We start from the raw sequence: 7476 nt of genomic DNA on the forward strand, positions 1-7476 counted from the left end.
CATCACGTGCTTCCGTTCATCTGAAATGTTACAATCTTGTACAACTAGTCATCACGTGCTTCCGTTCATCTGAAATGTTACAATCTTGTACAACTAGTTATCACGTGCTTCCGTTCATCTGAAATGTTACAATCTTGTACAACTAGTTATCACGTGCTTCCGTTCCTCTGAAATGTTACAATCTTGTACAACTAGTCATCACGTGCTTCCGTTCCCTTGAAATGTTACAATCTTGTACAACTAGTCATCACGTGCTTCCATTCCTCTGAAATTTAGTTGTAATCATAAACATAAAGACTTGCCAATAAGTTTGTAAAAGCAACGTATAATTCAACAAAGTAATACTAGTTGCACCAACGATGTGTCGATGGTATGTTTACGGACTTAAAACGCAAAGCACTTAAAACACAGTTTCAGTTACAAATGTGAGCACAAAAAGTTATCTTCCTAGCATCTACAAGGCAAAATATAAATATATTTTGAAAAATGTACAGTTTTTATGCCACCCCCCACCCCGCCAGTGGCAGTGCGGCATAGCTGAGGATTTACAATGCTAAAAACCGGATTTCGATACCCGTGTTAGGCAGAGCACGGATAGCCCACTGTGTAGCTTTGTGCTTAACTTCATAAAAAGTTTTTATAGTCAGTGTACCATATTAAAAATACACATATTTCACCTATAATGTTATCAACATAATTACGAAATCCAAATAGACAACCAATAGAAAAGATTGAAAAGAGTTGTAGAATCTGTGGTGAAAAAATAACCAATCATAATTAAATGGAGAAAAAATAACCAGTCATGCTAAACATAATGATTTTTGATAAACTTTCAAATCAAACTCGGCTAAATGTTCTTGAAGAATAACGTTAATAAAGTCTTTACTATAATGTTTTATCCATTTTCATAATTCTAAAATATAAATACTGTGTCACTAAATGGTAATTTTCCCGCTTGACGTTAATGATGGTGTCTTGCTGTAGGATCTACGACATTTCGTACATTGATCAATACATAAATAAATACAGGATATTTCGATTTGAATTATTTTATTTTCCACAAAACAGCCTCATTTGATGTTCAATAAAGTGGTGTTTGACAAATAATTTGAATCTCGGTGGGTCTTTAAGTAGCTTATAGTTTAGTAAATATTAAACATAATAATAAGCCAAGTGTTGGTAGCACGTTCGTATTGCTTACGGAATAATGTTGTATAAAATGTGTTTTAATGTTTAGATAATTGTCGTACAAGCATCATATCTATCTCTTAAGAACAACTTCGCTTTTATTTACTTAAAACTATAGACTTGAAATGTCAGGTTCTAGGTTTAAGTCGAGTTATCTCTTCTCTTAAGGAAAGACAGCTAATTCGCACTACCCACCGCCAACTTTAGGGCTACTCTTGTCAGACGGAATATATAATGCCACCACGGTCCTATCATGCTAAACGCGATTTTTGTTTGGGGGGGGGGGCACTAACAGGACACCAACCACGAAACCTCAGGTCTACTGTCCAGCATTCTAATCACTGGGTTGCTCTTGACCCCAAATGTCAGGTGATAAAAATTAATACAGCAAATTAATTTAAAGTCATTGAAAAAACCGAAATGCTGTTACTATTTTCGAAATATTTTACAATCATGCACGTGAACGTACACGAAAATATACGTTTTATTACAGTAAATTCACAAATTATTCTTTTACACAAGTACGATCAAAATATAGTAGTGTTATTATTATTATTATCAAAAAGTGGAATAAAAAAGTCCAAAAACACCTTAAGTGTCTCACAGTTAGTTGGGCCTTCACTGGATTTTCTCTCTCGTCGTCTTAGTGATTTTATTTAGCCAAAATAAGCATATAACAAACGAGAATCAGTAGTAAAGGTATCACTGAAATATCCTCTTCGTATTAAAGCTACATAATAAAGCATAGACTGTCGTTGGGGTGAAACTTTTGATTGTGAAGCGAAGTGGAAAAAGACGTACACCGCTTTTCTTCGGATTGTGTAGATCAGGGCTGGCGAACCTTTTTGAGAGCGTGTGCCCAAATTGTCGATAATTTTCGGAAAAATTCTTTAGCGTGCCCATGGAAATTTTGAGCAGCAAAATTACTGTTACTATCATTAATTGTGTGTATTATAAATATTTTATATATATATACTCATTATTTTATATAATTAATTAATTATAGACATATACAATCTCTACGCCTTCAGATATATATATATATATTGGTCGGGTAAAGAAAAACTTGGGACAACAGTGGATTTCGCGTGCCAAGAACATTTTCTCGCGTGCCATAGGTTCGCCATCCCTGGTGTAGATCAATTCAAGTCTGAAGGTGGCGAGGGTCTAGCACTAGCATTAAAACAAGGAATTGTATGCAGTCGTGAAAGGTTCAAAATTTTCCACTAACTATCATCGTATTTTACTTCTTTTTTTTTACAAACAACAACAAAAACAAAAAACAGACTCGTTATTCATCCGTTTAATTTCTATTGTAGTTAATTAATTTATTATAGTTAATGTTCATGTTTTTTTAGTAAAAGGGTGATGTTTAACTAATTACGAAATAAGTAATGAAAAATAGAAATATATTAGTTTAATCATATCTTATACTTTATAGGAGTCCTCAGCTCATTACCAAAAATATGCACACACAGATGTGACAAATAACGTCTTTTCTTACCTGATCTGGCTAGTCTGCTCTGATTGATTCTACGTTTTATAAACGCAGCCTTAAATAAGGGACGTTATGAAAATAGAATTAAAAGATACAAATGAGATACGGATGTTAACCATATGTATTCCCGAGTTTGTAAAATTTGAATTTAAACATGAAAATATATCCGTTATATTGATGTTTTATCAGAACACTGCCTCACCTTCTCAGAAAGTTTTACCCAACTCTGTCCAGGCGGGGGAGGGTACCACTTGTTGAGATATGATATACTAAGATATGATACGTAAAAAATAAGTAATCAATTTCACGATTGGTTTTTAATATGGTTAATCTCACAAAACAAATTTTCATTGGAAATTGTAATTCCATTAATAATCAATAAATTTATTACATCAAAATATAGAGAAATGTATTCTTTGTTTTAATTAACATTTGAAATTAAACTATTACGTGAAAGTATTAGTCTGTATACCCAAGCACATCCATTTAGTTATTACTGTGATTGCATATGAGCACCAAGCAGTGGCGATGAATTTCTGTAGTTATTGATTGTTTAAGAAAACAGGAATATTGAAAAGACGAAGATATCTTGCTATTATAATAATTATACTGAACCTAATCAGGCGATCCTTCATATTAACGAGTCTTACACGGTCATAATTATATCGATATTACATTATTTTTTGTTTACTTTGACATAGACACTTTTGTTCTTGTAGAACGATTAGGTTCATGTTGTCATATTCGGGCCAACTAGCTGCGTGAATGTACTTAAAACAGTCTACAATATTTGTCACGAAATTATAAACAAGACACAATTTAATAGTTTGATTTGTTTTTTGAAGTTAAGCACAAAGCTACACAATGGGCTATCTGTGCTCTGCCCAACACGGGTATCGAAAGCCGGTTTCTAGTGTTGTAAGTCCGCAGACGTACAGCTGTGCCACTGGGGAGCCAGTATAATAGACATCCGCTCTAATAGTTTTCGTAACTATTTATGTAGTATAGTAAAGATCTGAAGATCTTTTCATTAAAACATTGCATACCTTGTTATACCGTACGGCCGAAAGTGGCACAGAGATTAGCATGCTGGTCTGTGGATCCGATGTTGCATCCCGTTACTGCAAAAAAAGAATCGTACTTCGTATTTTTGTGCTATGGCCACATTATAAGGTCAGAGAAGACTTGGCGGTGGGTGCTGTTGATTAGTTTGCTTGAGTAACTTTGCACAAATATCCAAAATTTAAAAAGAAACAAAAATGCTTTATACTAGGTCGTGAAAGTGAGTCTTTCTCACTTGTTTCTATTTTATTTTATTATGTTCGTCAAGTTCAATCAATATCAGGTAACTAAATTACAACTACATATGTATCTCTGTGGGAAAATTCTGAAACAATAATTATATGCTATATTAATTCACGCTGTGTGTTTGTTTGTCCTAAACTCTTTCCACACTTTTGGAGCTAACAGGACTAAAGTTGGCAGGCGAACTCGTGGGCGGAGGGGGGGTAACTATATGGTGTGACTTTCTATTTGTATTTTGGGTTACCAAGGAGGAAGGGCTGAAACGCTCCCCGAAATCCACCCAGTATGATGTGTAACGAATTTGTTGTTATATGTTTATTTTAATATGAACGTTTCTTTAGATTAGATTTATATTTAAAAACACGCATAGCTTATAGTGTTAGATATGTATTGCGAAACTCCCGCCTATTCTCCAAAGTTGTAGAAGATTCTCGAGAGTAGGAATCAACAATATATCTATACACGTAAACATTTAAATATAGCTCAGTATTGTTATGTAATCTGAATTTTCTAGAAAACCTCCCCACACCTATAAGTACAACCAATGCGACGCGCCAAAAAAGTGTCTATTAGTAGTTCGCTGTAATCAGTGTGCTATAAACTTCGAAAGCTATAACTGTGATTGTTATAACGTTTATCAACCGGAAAACTTCAGATATTTGACCAGGTATCTTTACAAAGTTCGAACATTACAAACAATTTAACTTCAGTGGATTCTCAACGGACATTAGTATTTTTTCGAAAACATTATATAAATTCATCGTGGAGAACTCAGCACGTGTGGCAAAGGACAAAGTTAGCTAGCTTCCCGGCAAATCGTATATATATGAACTCGTAACTAACTCGCTCATCGTAAACCCTCGATAAGATATCAAGGGAGTTCCAAACTAGAAGTATTTTACATTCTTTATAAGTTTGTGAAACTTTTGTTTATAAATCATTGTTTGTAATAAATATTTGTAATAATTGTTTTTTAAATTGTATTGTTGTGTATGTATATTAAAACGTATTTGTGTTAAAAATGAAATCGGTGTGTATCAATCTCCTTGGCAAATATCGTAAACTGACTATATATCGGCTTTAATTTAACTACTAAATCCAAAGTACAATTTAACCACTAAATTTAAAGTATCATTTAACTCAATTTCAAGCCATTTGAAATTCTAATATGTAACAGATAGATGTCTAAGAGTAGATTTTTAGGGTCATTTAACTCGAATCTGGCATCGGATTTTGTATTTATAACTACCTCGGAATTTCGGGGGGCGTTATTTTTGAACCTTTATTCATACCCAACTCACAAGCTCGTGAGACCAAATTTCACATATGTGCTCAGGTACCACGGGTTGGTGTTCTAATGATCTTTTCTCGAGTACGGACCCCTTACCCTCCCCACTTTGTGGTTGTTATAGAAATAATTGGGAATAATGGACGAGATTGATTCGCGAATCATGAGGGTGAAACTTTTGAACCCCACAGCGGAGAACAGGGTATTTCATGCTAGTTCTATGAATTTGAATTGAGTGCTTAGCATTCTACAGAACGAGTTGTTTACTGTTTTATGAAAGTTCAGTTGAAACTATAATAGTAAACTAGAAAGGCGAAAGCAACATGTCTCCTCCATCCACCTTATTCAGTATAAGATCCACAGAATACAGTAAATGTCAAGAGAGAATGGTATTCATAGTAAGGGAAGGGGCATAAATATATATACTTCAGGGGGATAGATACTTAACACAATATCAACTTAAAGACTTCTTTGTGAGAAAAATGTATTGTAGCATACTAAATTGTAATCTTATAATACATAGTACAGCTAATCTCTGAGTAGACAGATTTATTCACAATGACAAACTTTACGGGTAATTTTTGGACAAACAAGACCTCCTCTTCGATACGGTATATACAAGTTATTGTATTATATATGAATCAAAATACTATTAATAACAACCCTTTGTAATGTTTACATATGCAGAAAATGTTTCTAGGTTCAGAGCTCTCTATTACGGTTTTGTATAACCTTTAACCCCCTGTAAAATCACAAGAAGAGTAAGAAATATAATATTTGTCTGCTTCATTTGTTCAAGCTGTCGTAAGGTATCTTTCTGCAAAGTTTCGTCGGAATTGGTGGAAACATAAAGAAGTACCAGGTCAAAAACATGATTTTTTGTTTTGTTTTTTACATTTACCTCAGTAAAGTTAAAGGCACAAATATAACATCTGTGGGTGTTATCAGAAGGTATCTTTGTGTCAAGTCTCATTTGGATTGAGGCAAATATAAAGGATTTGCAGGCCACAATATGTAACTTTGTTCGAAATAAGAAGGGAATACAATATGCCTTCCTCCCTTTATGGGGAGGGAGAGATAATAAAACCGTAGTGACCTATCTGAATTGGCTTGAACCTTAACCATCGCCTTTATCACAAACGCACGCGCAGCTTTGTATACACGGGCCGCTACGAAGCCTAAGTTACCCGCAATCTTGGCTCATAAATATCCACTTATGTACGTATATATGTGACATCGCTAAATGAATTCACTATGTACGCGTTGATAATGTTGGTGAAGTAGATACGTGTTAGAACTGTTCTTTTTCGTGAAACAAGTATGAACATAGATAAAAAAATTGCCCGAATAAGCTAAGACGTGTGAGCATCACTGCCGGGAATTACGTCCGGCCATTTTCAAGATGGCTGCACAACGACTTCCAGTACCTCTGTTTTAAACTATATACATATTCAAACTTTATATGTTTATCTTTTTAAGGAGCTATCTAAATGTAAGTTAGCAGGAATGCACTTTGGGATATGCCAAACAATATCCGAAAACTGGATATCATAGTTTCTACATAAAACCAATCAAAATGGCGACATCTAGTACGGAGTATTCTAATGGAACAGACAATGTTGTAACAAAAGAATTGTATTAGAACAAAAGCAAACATCTGGATGAAAACTGTCTTGTATTAAAATTAAGAACAATTATTACATTATTCATTGCATCAGCATAGTCCAGTATACCTTAATCCATTTTTTTTATTCAGTCCTATATATCATGATGACACATAATAGACTTATTACAACTACAACAAATGAGCTCGTCATTGTTCCAGAAAGGATGCCAGCTCTGTTGGTTATTCATTTGAGCAGGACAGATGTATCGATGACCGTAATGTTTGTATCCAGGGTAGTAGTAGTTACGATACCCTTTCCCCCCTAGTAGTAAACAGCTGCTTCCTGGTGGTGTTTATAGCGTCGACTTTGTTTCCTATCGTTATATCTCTCTAACCCAGACAAATTGTTCTCAATGTTCGATTATGGTAATCACTCAGGGAAATAAGTGTAACGGTAGTGTCAGGAAAGCTAATCCAATTATTTTAAGTATGGTATAACATCCAGTGAATGTATGAAAAACTGGAAGTACTCTTGACTTCTGGGACCAAAGATGTTGTTAATGGACTTCTATGTGTGGTAAATTATTTAAT

Source organism: Limulus polyphemus, unplaced genomic scaffold (genome assembly GCF_000517525.1).
Source record: "Limulus polyphemus unplaced genomic scaffold, Limulus_polyphemus-2.1.2 Scaffold212, whole genome shotgun sequence".
Classification (NCBI taxonomy): Eukaryota; Metazoa; Arthropoda; class Merostomata; order Xiphosura; family Limulidae; genus Limulus; species Limulus polyphemus.